At 31.8% G+C, this 17,792-nt stretch overlaps 1 non-coding gene across 1 annotated transcript; it reads left to right on the top strand.

The window, feature by feature from the left end:
- Positions 1–9,347: 9,347 nt before the first annotated feature.
- Positions 9,348–9,419, top strand: TRNAT-UGU (transfer RNA threonine (anticodon UGU)). The gene has a single exon. It is a non-coding gene; the product is annotated as a tRNA-Thr (tRNA).
- The last annotated feature ends 8,373 nt before the right edge of the window (positions 9,420–17,792 follow it).

Genomic DNA, 17,792 nt, shown 5'->3' with positions numbered 1-17,792 from the left:
TTTTATTTTTTTATTTTGTTTTTATGACTGACGTAGAAAAATAAGTTGTTGATTAAAAATAGAGTCGCGTCAAGTCAAGTCAAAAAGGTAATCAGTCTAAATGAGTAATTAAGATACTTGGACTTTTATTTTTATTTTATAGTTTATAATTCATCCGTAATGATAACAAAATTGCTTCTATCGCTGCTATTTAATTTGAAATGCTGTTTTTGTTTTTGTCTCTATTTCTAGCTGTGAACCTTGTCTTAGTTTAGTATTTATATGTATTATTATGTGTGTTTTTTCTTATTTTTATTAGATTATTGGTTAGAAAATGAAAAAAATAAAACACACCAAGCAAATAAAATAAATAACATTTAAGCTGGTTGGTGATATAATGAAAATACTAGTACGATTACTCGTTTATAGACCACTTGAGATAACCCTCAAGTGTATGTAGTTTATTAGTAGTAATAAATAGTAGCTGTAGCACTAAATATTTAATTCATTTGAAATGTTTATTTTATTATTATTTTATTTTTTTTTTTGTAGCAAAAATTGCCAAATCACACACTTAATACTTACGTGTTGCTACTACTACATTTACAGACCATGACTATACGAGTAAGTTCATATTTATAATTAACTGATCATTCATGTAATTCTATGGGGAAATGATGACGCTAGCATTTGTTGAAATTTTACAAATGTAAATTGTCAGCATTAGAAATTTTAAAATCATTTCAATTATCACTAAATTTTGTAAATTTAAGGCGATTACTAACAGCAGACTGATCCATAGGTCATCATTAGTACGATCAATGCCACAGACATTGGCGTTTTATAATCGTATTAATTAAATGGATTTCAGTTTCAATATTTCCTACAAATAAATTAGAATTATTAATCAACAGTTTTCGATTTTACTTAGTATCAATTTAAATATAAACTATTAATTTTTTAAAGAGCTGAACAAAATTGATAATTAGTTGGGATTTTTTTTATTAGTCTGGTTTTTCTAAGCTAAAGTTCTGATCTATTAAGTGAATAAAATCAAAAGTATTTGTTATGAAATTTCTAAAAGGGGAAAAACAAATGATCTGTTTTGGTATAATTTTTTACGTAATATGTTTTGCATTTTAAAAAGTTATTTAAAAACTATGTTTCATAAGATATAAATCTTAATTTACTATTGGATTTATTTGAAATCTATTTTTTTCCAAGGTTGGCTACCAAAATGTTACTTCCAGAGACACTATTCTATAGAAAATTGTCTTCCAGAGAAAAGTGTCTTCCAGAAACACTATTCTATAGAAAAATATCTTCCAAAGACACTATTCTATAAAAGTGACTTCCAAAGACACTATTCTATAGAAAGGTGTCTTCCTGAGGCAATATTCTATAGAAAAGTATCTTCCAGAGACAATATTCTATAGAAAATAGTTTTCCTGAGATAATATTCTATAGAAAAGTATCTTCCCGAGACATTATTATATAGAAAAGTGTCTTCTAGAGACAGTTTTCTATAGAAAAGTATCTTCCAGACACACTATTCTACAGAAAAGTAGCTTCCAGAGACAATATTCAATAGAAAAATATCTTCCGGAGACACTATTCTACAGAAAATTATCTTCTGTAGTCACAATTCTATAGGAAAGTATCTTCCAGGGACACTATTCTATAGAAAAGTGTCTTCTCGAGACACTATTCTATAGAAAATAGTCTTCCCGAGATACTATAATATAGAAAAGTATCTTCCAGAGACAGTACTCTATAGAAAAGTGTCTTCCGAAACATTATTCTATAGAAAATAATCTTCACGAGACACTATTCTATAGAAAAGTGTCTTCACGAGACACTATTCTATAGAAAAGTGTCTTCACGAGACACTATTCTATAGAAAAGTGTCTTCACGAGACACTATTCTATAGAAAAGTGTCTTCACGAGACACTATTCTATAGAAAAGTGTCTTCACGAGACACTATTCTATAGAAAAGTGTCTTCACGAGACACTATTCTATAGAAAAGTGTCTTCACGAGACACTATTCTATAGAAAAGTGTCTTCACGAGACACTATTCTATAGAAAAGTGTCTTCACGAGACACTATTCTATAGAAAAGTGTCTTCACGAGACACTATTCTATAGAAAAGTGTCTTCACGAGACACTATTCTATAGAAAAGTGTCTTCACGAGACACTATTCTATAGAAAAGTGTCTTCACGAGACACTATTCTATAGAAAAGTGTCTTCACGAGACACTATTCTATAGAAAAGTGTCTTCACGAGACACTATTCTATAGAAAAGTGTCTTCACGAGACACTATTCTATAGAAAAGTGTCTTCACGAGACACTATTCTATAGAAAAGTGTCTTCACGAGACACTATTCTATAGAAAAGTGTCTTCACGAGACACTATTCTATAGAAAAGTGTCTTCACGAGACACTATTCTATAGAAAAGTGTCTTCACGAGACACTAAAATTGTCTTCACGAGACACTAAAATTGTCTTCACGAGACATTTTTCTATAGAAAAGTGTCTTCACGAGACATTTTTCTATAGAAAAGTGTCTTCACGAGACATTTTTCTATAGAAAAGTGTCTTCACGAGACATTTTTCTATAGAAAAGTGTCTTCACGAGACATTTTTCTATAGAAAAGTGTCTTCACGAGACATTTTTCTATAGAAAAGTGTCTTCACGAGACATTTTTCTATAGAAAAGTGTCTTCACGAGACATTTTTCTATAGAAAAGTGTCTTCACGAGACATTTTTCTATAGAAAAGTGTCTTCACGAGACATTTTTCTATAGAAAAGTGTCTTCACGAGACATTTTTCTATAGAAAAGTGTCTTCACGAGACATTTTTCTATAGAAAAGTGTCTTCACGAGACATTTTTCTATAGAAAAGTGTCTTCACGAGACATTTTTCTATAGAAAAGTGTCTTCACGAGACATTTTTCTATAGAAAAGTGTCTTCACGAGACATTTTTCTATAGAAAAGTGTCTTCACGAGACATTTTTCTATAGAAAAGTGTCTTCACGAGACATTTTTCTATAGAAAAGTGTCTTCACGAGACATTTTTCTATAGAAAAGTGTCTTCACGAGACATTTTTCTATAGAAAAGTGTCTTCACGAGACATTTTTCTATAGAAAAGTGTCTTCACGAGACATTTTTCTATAGAAAAGTGTCTTCACGAGACATTTTTCTATAGAAAAGTGTCTTCACGAGACATTTTTCTATAGAAAAGTGTCTTCACGAGACATTTTTCTATAGAAAAGTGTCTTCACGAGACACTACTCTATTGAAAAGAGAAAAGTATCTTCCCGAGACACTATTCTATAGAAAAGAAATGAACTTTGAATAAGATTCTTACTTAATCTATACACAATAATTAATAGTGAATCTTAAACTATTATATTTTTAGTATTTTATATTAATTGGAATTGTAAATAATTCTAATTAAATTAAATTGGCATGGGATACAAAAAACTATGTAACATATTGTTAAATGTCATAGAATTATAAGAATTACAACACTGTTTTACTTACAGTACTTGTAATATGAAAGTGCAATTTATTTGATTTTATTGCAAATGTGACTTATGTCACAGTTTTAAAAATAAACGGCTTGTTTGTAATACCAAACAAAAGAGTTTCCTTTAAATCATTTTGTTTGCGTCACCGCAAATTGACATCACAATTAAGGGGTTATCGTTTACACTCACAAAAAACTGTTACTTTTTTAAAATCTTTTAAAGAATTTTCCATTTCAAAGTCAAAATAATTTAAAGAAACATATCTCTTAGATCGGAACTGAAATAGACCATCATACACCTAATAATTTTATGAATTGCTAAATATTGTTAGTGACATATTAGGAGTCCCTGTAAATTATTAAAAAAAAGTGAAAAAAAGGAAAAATTTCTTACAATCAATCTTTTCAAAAAAGGACATGAAAAAGCTGTTGTTTTGAAAAATAATGTAAACAAAATTTGTTTGGTTGACTCTTAGCTATATTTTTGCCATATATAGTTAAGCGACGTCACAAAGTCTGAATTAGCTTTTGGCAAAAAACTGATGACACCTTTTTTGAGAGTCGAACCGTTACTGACATGTACATGGGTTTTTTGGAGTGTTGCATAAGTACCATATAAGGAGCACTTCCGAAAAACTCATTAACCTAAATAAAAATCTTATGAATATCGATATCAGTTGTAGTCAAAACTCATATTATTGGTTTTGTGACGATCAGTCCATAATTTATATAACTCCCATATAAGATTCTTAGATATCAGCGTACAAAATTGTATGGCAATCGCCCCTTAATAGCTTATAGCTCTGAAAAATACATTATCGCCCATAAATAACGTTATTGACAAGCGATTCAACACACATTTGTATAAAAAACTACATTCATACAACAATCGGTGACCGTTAATGGGGATCTGCGATAAAACATTCTCAACTTTTATATGCAATTAATATAATTTTTGTATGAGAACCGATCATAAATGATCTGAAATTGTGAAAAAGGGAATTAGTATATCAGTTTTGTCAATAACCCACCAATTTCCTTGAGTGTAAATATAATTTCTAGTTTATTTATCTTTCAGAATGTGGTTGGTCGTTTATTTTAAATTTGTATTTTTCACTTCTACATATTTCTGCTCTATTACCATTCATATACAAATATTTTTTTTTCTTTTTGTTATTATTGTTGCTGTTATTTATTTAATTAATTATAAATTCATTTGTAAAAATAGACAAACCAACCATCCAACCAACCAACAACACACTGCCACAGCCACACACCAAAAAAAGAATTCTTTCGAAATACGATTAAATAAATATATTTAGTACTACGACAACAAGTATTATTTATTAAAGTGAGTTGTTTTGTTTAATTAATGACTTGTCATGCAAATATTGTTCTATGAATCATCTAAATACATGTGACTACCGACTACATAGATGGGGATTAGAACAATATAATTATGACCGAACGACCGGGCAAGACCAAACCAAAACCAGAAACCCGCTCATACCAAAAACAAGTAATTTTTACTTAATTGTTGGATGTTTGTAGTATAAATGATATAGCTGTTGTTGTTGTGTACTTGTTGTATGTTTTTTCTCACGTTAATTTTTATTTAAATATTTATAATAATTTTAAGCTTAAATTGAAAAAACTACAAAACGCCAGTGAGAAAATTATTGTGTGTGATAATAGTGGTCGAATGTTAAGTACCCTTGACCTACTTTGTCTGGGGTGGGATAATTAGTTTGTTTGCTTTAAAAGTGCTGGTGAAATTTATTTTGCAATACAAGTAATTATAGATGAATAGTGATTATTTTTTTAGAATTGGATTTTCAGCTAAATACAATAAAGTGGATAGGTCACTCCGTAAAGATGATTATGATATTGCCAAGCAGGCAATCGAATGGAATTCTCAGGGAAGCAGGAGTAGAGAACGACTTGCTCATACATGGTAGCGGCAGATTGATGTGGAACGAATGGAACGAACTAGTTACGGCCCTATGCTCCTTATATTAACAACAGTTTGCAATGATGGAGTACTCCACTCTGCTGCAATTTATATTTCTATCTCCTTTTATTGAATAACGTGGAAAAAAATTCATATATTTTTAGTCTCAAAAAATTTGACGATTTGAATTAGTTCACTGAGTTCAAATAATGGAGTCGTTCAATTGAACTACCCAAGTCTATAAATTAGTGATGTTTGGAACAGTTTGTCTTCGATAACCAACTGCGAAAGGGTACTTTACTATGGACAGATTTAATTTATATGTCCCAAACAAATGTTTAGCTTTATTTTTAAACATTTGTACAATATAAATTTATTCAAATTGTTAGCTATGATCTTTTCTCATCTTTCTGGCAACATATGGATTCCGAGTGAAAACAACTGCTCATCTTTTGAGGGCAAAAACTAATTAAGTCAATTTCAGCTACTCTGTTCTGAAGGCAAGTGTATCACAGAGAGAGCGATCTGCATCGATCGAAAAAATAGTAGTCGGGGGGCAAAGTCTGGACTATAAAACGGGTGAAAACTTTCCAACCACTTCATTCTAAATACTTTTTAACAGGTATTGCAATATGTGGCCGAGTGCTGAAATATTACAGTTTCATATCTGGGCGCATATTCTTGTTGTTTTTCGGCCAATGTTCGCTTCAAATGAATCAGTTGCATTCGGTACAGGTTCCCTGTAATGGTCTGGTCAGATTTTAGCAAGTCATAATAGAAAGTACCCTTTTGGTCCCACCAAATACATAGCATTACCTTAGCGACATGGATATTTGGCTTTTGTGTCGATTCGGCTGGTTGAATTTGGTGCAAAAATGATTTTCTTTTAGCGTTCAAGTAACATTTCGGATATGCAAAATCTTCATTCGAGGTCTTTAGGCTTCAATTCGTATGGTACCCAATTTCCCTGCTTTTGGATGAATCCTGGTGGTGGCAATCGTTTTGAAATTGCTGATGGAGTAGCTCTCAAAGATTTTGCGACCTCTTGTTGAGTATGACAACAATCTTCATGGAGTAATACCTCCAATCGTGGTCTTCAATCTGTTTTGGCCTTCCTGGGCGATATTTGTCTTCCGTGTCAAAATCACCACTTCTGAACAGCACAAATAATCTCTCGCACGTTGAAACCGATGTATCTTATTCACCATAATCTTCGATGAACAATCAGTGAGCTTCAGCGGCATTTGTTTTTTCAAATTAAAGATTAAATCATAACTACCAGAATATGACACTTTGTTGGCACAATATTCGACATTTGCGAAGCAAAAAAAAAATAGTTGTTTACACCAGAATTTTCCGTTACCGTTACCTTATAAAGGTATGGAATCGTTAGCCACCTCTACTTTATAAAATTATTGGAATTTATAGTTGTGATGTTGTTATTTATTTCATTGTGATTACTTTCATAGGAAATTGGAACCACTGTTTTAAATTCAAGTCATTAGCTCAACAAAACGGAGCTTGGATGAAGTTCAAATAACTTTTTTAGCTTAAAGTTCGAAATACTAGAATTCCTACCTATTGTGTGGAATAATATCCAGTTAAACTTCATATTTTGTAAATCATAGAATAGAAAATGAATGTCTCCTATAAAAGGACCATTCATATTATTCTAACGTATAGTATTATCGTTTGTAAGTTTTTCTTGGAAAGGTAAAGCAACTTGAGAATGCTACGATAATGTGAATGCTAAGATAATGTGTATCGCAACGAATTTGCTGTTGCAAAATTACTTAAATACCAACTTCCATTGCATTTGGCGGGGATGGAGAGGACAATCTACTCAAAAATAACAATTTACTATGCTATCCAATGGTACTGTTTTACTTTCGGTAGTTAGGATAACATATCTCCTGCAATTATGTAAAACGTCTTTATAGATCTCTGATACCACTCTGGGCTTTTTGGAGAAGTGTTGCTGCTTAAGAGTACATTTTTTTTATAATATAGCTGAAATTGTATAGACGAAGGTTGACTTCAACTGTAAAAACACACTGATAATTAGTCTGAACAAAAATCGATTTTTTATATAAAAACTCAAAATATCTAAATCCGCTAATAACTTGGCCAATAAGCGTTTAATCAAGAAAAGGACCTCGATCTGTGATCACTCATATTTCTGACAAAAAATCGTTTTTTTATATAAAAACTCAAAATATCTAAATTCTCTAATAACTTGACCATATATGTTGCCGTTTACGGCTTTGGAGAAGAGAAGCTACTCGATGTGGTTCGTTGGTGGGTTAAGAAGTATTCTCCAAGCTATTTCTCCATAAACAACATAGCTCTATTACTATACCTTTCATTATTAACGCTAATTCAAACCTTCGTTCCTATGAACTCGCCGAACACTCAACAATATGACTGTGTAGTTCAACTCTGGGTTAGTTTGGTTTTAATGGCGGTGGTGGTTATTTAAATTATGGAGATTATAAGTGAACTTTAAGCATCCGGAGTGTTTTAAAGAAAAGTGCTAAATAGTTGCAGGAAATTAAACAATATTATTAAACATACATCTCATTATATGAAGCTGAGAAGATTTGATCTGTAGTTAGTAGATTCTACGAATTATCACTACCACATCTATCGAAATGTGATACAAATTTTGGGCGATTGGAGATTCAAAAATTACGCAGAAACATCGCTATCCTACGCTAGGATATAGCCAGTAAATATACTCTCAAATCGTGACAAATTGCTCTTTTGTATAGATCTAGCAATTTTCCCTGTTATTTATTGTCGCCACTAATTACAGAATTTGTTATCAGATTTGTTATTTTAACATGGGCATCTTAGCCAGAAGTCACATACACATATTTCTAAGACTAAACTCCGGATTACTTAATAACTTGAGTCTCCAATAAGAAATTAAAAAAACGAAAATAAAAACATATGGTGAATAAAACAACAAATTTCTAAGAAGCAGTACACAAAAGTTTAAAGTGACTACATTTTAGATTACTTAGAGCCACTAATGTGATAATTGACTTAATGCTAGTTTACCTGGGAACTATAAAGTAACCAACAGACTTAATTTTGTTTTACAAAGACCATAAAAATGTGGGTCTGCTAATTAGAAATAGATCCCTATAAGACAGTAGTCTTATAGGGATACATTGACTACTTGCAAAACAGCTGGGTGTCTCCTAAGAGATTTGGTAGAACTAGGTAAGCGACATCGCCAACCTATGGAATAGGGTAAGAACACTTAACTTACCTTCGAAAATACATAACTAGAAGGGTGTTTAAAATTCGATGTAACCCTATCCTCAGGCAAGCACTCGCTACATAAATTATATACTGGCGATTTGAATACTCTACCCCGCCCATGACATTCTAATTCTAATGAGTTTCTTGGTTTACAAAAAAAAACTGCTCAAATTCCATCATAATGTAAAAATTAATACATATTCCATATAATTTAAAAACAAACAATGCTTACTATGTAAAATTTGATTGAACTTTGCTGTCTCCAGCACTATCTACTCGAATCTCATTGTCACACACACACCTGACATCGGCGATACATTTGAACTTTTAGAACAGCTTGTTTTACTTTTGGTTCTAAATGATTTTTCTTGTTTAGTAATATGTATTTATGTAGATACTTATGTCTGTCTGTATGTTGCTTTTAACTTGTTCTTATCAAATTTCATTTGTTGTGTTGTTAACATATTCTAACAATCAGTTCGTCTGTCTGCCTGGCTGAGTGCTTGGAAAACGCTAACATGAATTGTATTTGTTGTCTGTAGTTCTCACATTTTACTTTAACTATGTGTTCTTGTTTATATTTAACATTTGCCGCTGAGGCAGCATAAGCCTCTTTAGCTCAGTGGCAGAGCACTGGTCTTGTAAACCAGGGGTCGTGAGTTCAATCCTCACAGGAGGCAACTTGAATTTTTTATTTTTTTTTTAATTTTGTTTAATTATGTAGTATAAGTATAACAACATATCTTCACTTGAAATAGATTAAATCTTATAAATATATTTATAGGTGCTGTCATAGATATATTTATTGATTTATTTTGAAGTATCTAGACTTTGGGAACAAATTAGAAGCAGTTAAACTAATTGACTTAAACTATCTTTTATTATTTTTATCAATTGGGAATTATATCTGAAATCTATCCAATAAAGTGGATCTTCTAATGTTAATTTTCTTGTCGAATTGAAACCAAACTATGTGGGTTATTTAAATATTGTACAATAGAATTTTAATGAATTTCCATTATACTCATTGCCATTGCTCATAATGTACTAAAAATATGTTTCATATTTTAATTAAAAAACAGCATTTATTTATTTTTCTTCATGTTCTTAAAGTAAATAAAATATTTTAAACATTAGTTGCTTGTGTTTAATGTTCCCTCTAAAGATATCAACGCGAGGCAACAGCAGTAGAAACGGTAACAGCATGACACACCACAGACAATCAGCCTGAACTAGCCAGAAACAACAACGATAATTTGAGGAAGAAGAAGTAGAAATTTTTTGACAACAACTGCAATGACAATAAAAATTTTAATTCAGAACGGAAGCGTCTCTAACAAATTCACAAAGTGAAACAAGGCAGAAAAAAATGTATATAAATGTCGCACCATGGCAAATATTTATACAAAGACAAGTAGAAATTTAATGGGTGATTAAGAACGACTAAAAGACTCTCTATTTTACATAAATTTATAATAAGTTAAGATCATTAAGAATTAAGTTATTTAAAGAAGTAAATTGGAAAAATGTATAGGAAAGTCCAGGAAAGACATGAAAGCAAAGGGCAAGGAAAGACAAACATTTCAAGAAAAGGCAATGAAAATCCAGTATAATGAATAGAAAAAGACTAGGAGAAACATGGGTAACAAAGAAGGAGAAGCAAAGACGCTGGTAGGGAAATAAAAATTCGGATAAGGACTAGGGAAAACTCATGGAAAGATATGAGTAGACAAGGAAAGACTTGGCAGAAATGGAAATATAAGGAAGGACAAGAAAAGCAAAGGAAAGACAAAGAAAAGCCAGGATTATGACTAGGAAAAAGATAAAAAGAGAAGAGTTTACAGGAAGGACAAAGAAATAAAGAAATTACAATGAAAGACAAGTAAGGAAGAGCATATAAAAACCAGGATAGGGACTAGGAAGAAGGCATTGAAAGACAAAAAATGGACGTGGAAGACAAAGAAGGAGAGCGATATACAAAGAAATAGCTGGATAAGGAAGGAAACCGAACAGAAGAGACATGTATGAGAGACGTGGAAAGATAAGGAAATATGTGGAAGAACAAGGATAGACGTGAAAACACAAAGAGAGACAAAGAAAGATCAGGAAAAGGACAACAAAATACATGGAATAACAATAAGGATAAGGACTAGAAAGAAGACATTGAAGATCACAAAGAAAAAGGAGAGATGTGGAAAGACATGAAGGACAGGGAAATACAAAGAAAACCCTGGATAAGGACTAGGGACAAGAAAATTCATGGAAAACTATATGGAGAAGGCTAGCAAAAGAATAAGAATGTACATGAAAAGATAAGGAAATACAGGGAACCAAGAATAGATAAACAAAGACCAGAAAAAGGAAATATATGGAAGAACAAGAAAAGACGTGGAAGCACAATGAGAGAAAAAGAAAGTCCATTAAAAGGACAATAAAATACATGGAATTCAAAATAAGAACTAGGTAGAAGACATTGAAGACCAGAAAGAAAATAGAGATGTGGAAAGACAAGAAGGACAGGGAAAGACAAAGAAAACTCTGGATATGGACTAGGAAAAAGACAAGAAAAGTCCTGGAAACGAAGAAGAGACATGCAAATGAAAAGGAAACTCAAGGAGAGTTAAACAAAGGCCAGTAAAGTGATAAGGAAATACATGAAAAGATAAGGAAATTCAAGGAACCAATGAGAGACAAAGACCAAGAAATGGACAAGAAAATATATGGAAAAACAAAAAACACAGGAAGCGACAACGAAAGACTAGGAAAGACGATGGATTGCCAGGAGAGTCAAGAAAGGACACGTAAACAAGGTATGAAATATAGAACGTAGTATGGCTCATAAAAAAGGAATGGAGAGACGTGGAAATTATATATAGAAACTAGAAACTATGATAGACTAGGAAATTCAAGGAAGGACAGTAAAAATCAAGGTAAGACGAAGAACACAAGGAAGGACAAGAGGAGGAGAGACATGAAAACATAAGAAAATACATGGAATGGCAAGGAAATACATGGATATACAGGGAGAGATAAAGAAATACCAGGAAAAGGAATGGAGAGACGTGGAAAATATAGAGAAAATATGAAAGACAAGGAAATTCAAGGAAGGACAGGGACAATCAAGGTAAGACGAAGAACATAAGGAAGGATAAGAGGAGGAGAGACATGAAAATATAAGGAAATACATGGAATGGCAAGGACATACATGGAAACACAAGGAGAGACAAAGGAATACCACGAAAAGTATATAGAAAGACAAGGAGAGTAAAACTAGTCTAGGAAAACGACAAGGAGAGATGTAGAAATACAAGATAATACAAGGAGAGACAAAGAAACACCTAGAAAAATACAAGCAAAATGGGTTAACAAGGGCAATGGAATACTAGGAAAGACAAGGAACGACGTGCATATATAAGGAAAGGTTAGAAATGGAATGAAATGTAGAATCTATTATGGTTCATTAAATTAAATATGTAATTTCACTATAAATGAATCAAGTCAAGGTAAGGACTGGCAAGGCAAAAACACAAGTAGCGGCAAAGAAAGACCTGAAGAAAGGCGATGGAATGTCAGGAAAGAAAGGTAACGACAAGTATATAAGAACAGAGTTAGAATAGTTATGAAATGTAGAAAGTATTATGCCTCAATAAAAGAAAGGACAGACGTGGAAACTCGAGTTAAAATAAGGAAAGTCAAGGAAGGACAGGAAAAGTCAAGGAAAAACAAAGAAACCAAGAATAAGGTCTACGAAAAAAGACAAGGAAAGACAAGAGGAGGAGTAACATAAAAATATAAAGAAATACATGGAAAGACAAGGAGGGACAAAGAAAGACCAAAACAGTACAAGGATACACAAAGAAAGTCCAGAAAAGGTACAAGGAGAGATATTGAAATACAAGGAAACACAAGAAGAGGAAAAGAAAGATATAGAAAAAGATAAGCAAAAGGGGTGGGAAAGGCAATGGAATGCTAGGAAAGGCAAGGATCCAGATATACATATATGGAAAGGTTAGAAATGTAGAATGTATTATGGCTCGTAATCATGAATCAAGTCAAGGTAAGCACAAGCAAGGCAAATTATATGACAAACTAAACACACTTTGCACATTTATAACAGCAACAAATTTAATAAATTTTCATACAAAATATGTGCTGTCGAGTATACGCCCGTTTAAGTATTAGCGTAGAACGATGTCCGCGTGCATGTCTCTATGTGAATTTGCTTTTGAACATTTTTTTATTTGCTTTTTTTGTTATAATTTATATATACTTTTTCTCCTTGTTTTTTTTTTACAAATATTTGAGTCAAACAAACAAATATTTTATCTGCAAAAAACAACACGAACACACTAAAAAGCAGCAACAAAAAAATACTTAAAGCCAAATGTATGTGATGGCGGTGTTATAAAAATGTTTGTAACCAAAATATCGTAAAAACACTACCCCCGAAAAAAAAGTTCTGTAGAAATATTTTAATATTGCAATGACGTTATGATTTGTGGCAGTTTTATTTTTTTGTTTGGTTTTTTTTCATGTTTCTGCCTCAAACGCAAACGAAATGAGACACAGTAGCGCCCACTCGCCAATAAAAACATCAGCTAAGCAGAAAAAAAAAACTGAAAGAAAAATCCTCCAAAAAACACAATTTATAAGTCTCTGCAATAAAACTTTATGAGATAAAGATGATGTTTATTTTTATTTTTTTATTTATTTTACAGTGTGTGAAATTTTGTTATTATTTTTATTTATTAGTATTTCTATATCATGTGGGTTAAACACGAGTATTTTTCTCTAAAATAAATCGTGTGTAATCAGCTTAGAAATAAAAATAAAAACTGTCACCCTAGTTCCTGGAACAATGTTTCAACATTTTTGGTTATTTTTGTAACTTCCACCCATGACTTGCCATTATTTTAAAATTTGTTCTAATTGTTGTATGAAAAACAATTTTTTTCAAGTCATACTTACAATAATAACAAAAAAAACCTGGCTAATATTTTATCATCATTAAACATTTTAGCTTCACTTCCTTTTCCTGTGTCCTAAGCGACACAAAATACACACGTTACTTTATACATTTATAACATTCTACAACAGAATGATTTGTGTGCTTTATCCTGCAGCAAGTAAACATTCTCTACATGCCTTCCCTTAACAAAAATTCGTTTAAATACTTATTAAGTTTTTTTTCTAACGTTACCTTACAACGAAAAGTACCTCCTACAAAAAGAAAAAGTCCAACAGAATTTGGCAAAATAACTTAGCTCAGCAAATCTACTTAAAAAAATTTCAACTAAGAAATGAAAAAAGAAACGTACAAAAGGAACTTAGATCTCTTGGCTTCTTATTTAGTTGCATGATGCAGCACTATCCTACACGTACAATAATAGCAAACGTTTTCGAAATTGTCTATGTGAACGGATGTTAAAAAAGATAAATTAAGACAAAGTAAGAAAAAGAAACTGAAATGTATGGAAAAACACATACAAATCTTTAAGTTCTTTTGATGTCACTGACTAAAAACGCCCCATGTATTTTTGTCGTTATTTATTTCATAAACTTGAAAGAAAATCGACTAAAATGTATAGCAAAATTATTGATGGCTCATGTACTTTACAAGTATTACAACCGTCATATTGCCTATTGACTGAAACTCATTTACAACAGAAGTTGGGTGTATTTTTTTGTCTTCTTGTTTATATGTTTGAAATTTAAGTCTTGTAAATAGTTGTAGAAGTAATAGAAGAAACGGCACAATAAATCTTGTTAATGTTACTTGTTTTTTCCTATGAAATTCAATATTTTTGCATTTTATCATTGGCCATGTAAGTAAAAGAAATCGGTATATCTTTGTTATTTTTCATGTACGGTGTTGGTGCTTATGAACTCTATACAATTTTTAGTAGTTCATATATATCTTGTAATCTAAAACATTAAGATTTTATTAAGCTATATTTGTTTTCCAAAATATTTTCTACAAATCTTTGTGGATAGAAACATCCTATGCAAGGCATCCTAATGGACGCGATCCCGAAGCTGTCCTATTCTGTCTATAGATACCCCAAAACAATATATGGCCATTGACCATTCTTAGGCAGAAGATACCCATGGAGGTTCAAGGAAGGCAAAAGAAGACGAAGTAAGGAAATGCCAAGGAATTACTATGGAAGGATAAAGGGAAAGCAAAGAAAAGACAAGGAAAATACAAAAAAACTATAAAGGAATTCCAAAGCAGAGACAAGGAAAGATAAGGAATGTCAAAGATAACAAGGAAAGCGAGGTAAACTATCTATGTGTCAAAGGAATGATAAGGAAAGACAAGAAAAGATAAAGGGAAGACTAAGGAAAAGGAAATACTTAGCAAAGACAAAGGAAATATACAGGAAAGACAAAGAAAAGTTAAAGGAATTGCAAGGGAATGACAAAAGACAGAACAAGAAAGGAAAGACACAGGAAAGAAAAGGGAATGACAATGGGAAGGCAAAGGAAAGAAAAAGGATTTACAAAGGAAAGACAAAGACCAGACCAAGGAAATTCTAAGGCAAGACAAAGGATAATCACTGGGAAGACTAAGCAAATACAAAGGAAAAACTAAAGATAGACTACAGAAAGTCTAAGGAAATACAAAGGAATCTTATAGGAAAGGCTAAAGAACGAATAAGGAAAGGGCTATAGAAAGACTAAGAAAAGACAATTGAAAGACAAAGGAATGACTAAGTAAATACCAAGGAAAAACTAATTAAACATAAAGGAAATGCAAAGGAAAACCAAACGAAAGTCAAAAGAAATACTAATGAAAGATAAAGAAAATACAAAGAAAAGACTAGGAAATGAAAAAGGGAAAACTAAGGAAAGACTAAAGAAAGTCTATGGAAAGACAAAGAAATGACTAACGAAAGAAAGAAAATTCTAAGGCACGACAATGAAAGAATAACAAAATACTAAAGAACGAGTAGGGGAAGGTCTATGGAAAGACTAAGAAAAGACAAATGAAAAACAGAGGAAAGACTAAGGAAACATAAAGGAAAAAAAGAAAGACAAAGGAAGAAAGGAAAGTCAAAAGAAAGGCTAAGGAAATACAAAGAAAAGACAAGGAAGTGACAATGGAAAGACTAAGGAAATACTAAAGAAAGTCTATAGAAAGTCTAGGGAAAGATTAAGGAAAGACAAATAAAAGACTAACGAAAGAGAGAAAATTCTAAGGAACGACTATGAAGGAATAGCAAAAGAATAAAGAACGAGTAGGGAAAGGACTATGGAAAGACAGAGAAAAGACTAAGTAAATACCAAGGAAAGACTAAGGAAACACAAAGGAAAAAAGGAAAGTCAAAAGAAAGGCTAAGGAAAGACAAAGAAAATACAAAGAAAGGACAAGGAAATGACAAACGAAAGACTAAAGAAAGTCTAGAGAAAGATTAAGGAAAGACTAACGAAAGAGAGAAAATACTAAGGTAGAACAGAGGAGGGAATTAAAAAAGTCAAAGGGAAGACTAAGGAGATAGTATGGAAAGCGCTAAGAAAAAACAAATGAAAGTCATAGGAAAAACTAAAGAAAGACAAAGGAAAAAGGAAAGTCCAAGGAAATAAGGAAAGTCAAATTAAATAGAAAGGAAATGTTAAGTAAAGACAAACGAACTAAAGAACGACTAATTAAAGAAAAACAATTAAAAGTCAAGGAAGTTAATATGGAAAATTAAGGAAAGACAAATAAAGGCCAATTGAGAAGAAAGCCAAATAAAATACAAAGGAATTGCTAGAGAAATACAATGGAAAGACAAATGAAATGCTAGAAAAAGTGAGGGAGGACTAAGGCAAAGGAAAAACAATATACTTAAGTGCAAAGGAAATACAAAGGAAAGTCAAAGGTAAAGGATAAGCACAGTGAACGCTAAAGGAATATAAACGCAATAATATGCAAATACAAAGGAAGGATTAAGGATAGACTGAAGAAAGTCTAAGAAAATACTAAGGAATCACAAAGGAAAGTACAAAGAAAAGACAAAGACTAACGAAAGAAAGTACTAAGGCAAGACAATGGAAGGAATAAAAAAAGTCTAAGGGAAGACTGAGGAAAGAGAATGGAAAGGGCTGAGGAAAGACAAAGTCAAGACTAAGGAAAGGCTATGAAAATACAAATAAAAGTCAAAGGATAGACTAAGGCAAGACTACAGAAATATAAAGGAAGGACATAGGAACCAGGAAAGTCAAACGAAAGGCAAAGGATAAGCAAAAGAAAGACTTAGAATAAAAAAAATAACACAAGGAAAAGGCAAAGAAAGGACTAAGGAAAAAATAGAAAATAGAGAAAATACTGAGGCAGGACAATGGAAGGAATAAACAAAGCCTATTGGAAGACTAAGGAAGGGCTTAGGAAAGATTAAGAAAATGAAAGTCAAAGCAAAAACAAAGGAAAATCCAAGGAAATAATAAGGAAAGTCAAATAAAAAACAAAGGAAATACTAAGTAAAGTCATACCGACATACTGAAGGACGACTAATGAAAGTCTAACGAAAAACAATGGAACGACTAGAGAAAGACTAAGATAAAGTTATGACTTTAGAAAAACTAAAGAAAGACAAATGAAGGGCATTGGAGAGTCAGAGGAAAATACAGTCGGAAGACAAAGGATAGATAGAGGAAAGACTATGGAAATATAAAGTAATGTCTAAGGAAAACAAAGTAAAGTAAAGCCCATGAAAAGAAGATCCAAAAGAGGTACTAATCAAAGACTAAGAAAAGTTCAAGAAAAGATAAGGCAAAGAAAGATAAGGAGACAAGAATGCAAAGAGAGGAATGGAAGGTATAACAACTACAGAATGGAAACCAAAGGACCAAAATCAAAATAGTGAAAGACAGGATACGAATGTAATAGATAGAAAATGAGAAAATACGAAAGGAGACTAAGGAGCCGATGTTAATTTTTAAGCTATTTTTGGATATCCTTAAAGAATTTCTTTTCAGTGATATTTTAGAGATTTACGAAATTTTATAATCCATACAAAACAAAAAATCTGGCGAACTTTTTTTGGACTAGACATCTTTGCGTAGATGTA

This window comes from Calliphora vicina, chromosome 1 (genome assembly GCF_958450345.1).
Source record: "Calliphora vicina chromosome 1, idCalVici1.1, whole genome shotgun sequence".
NCBI lineage: Eukaryota > Metazoa > Arthropoda > Insecta > Diptera > Calliphoridae > Calliphora > Calliphora vicina.
Note: the sequence above shows the minus strand (reverse complement) of the source record. Positions and strands in the feature narration are given on the sequence as shown.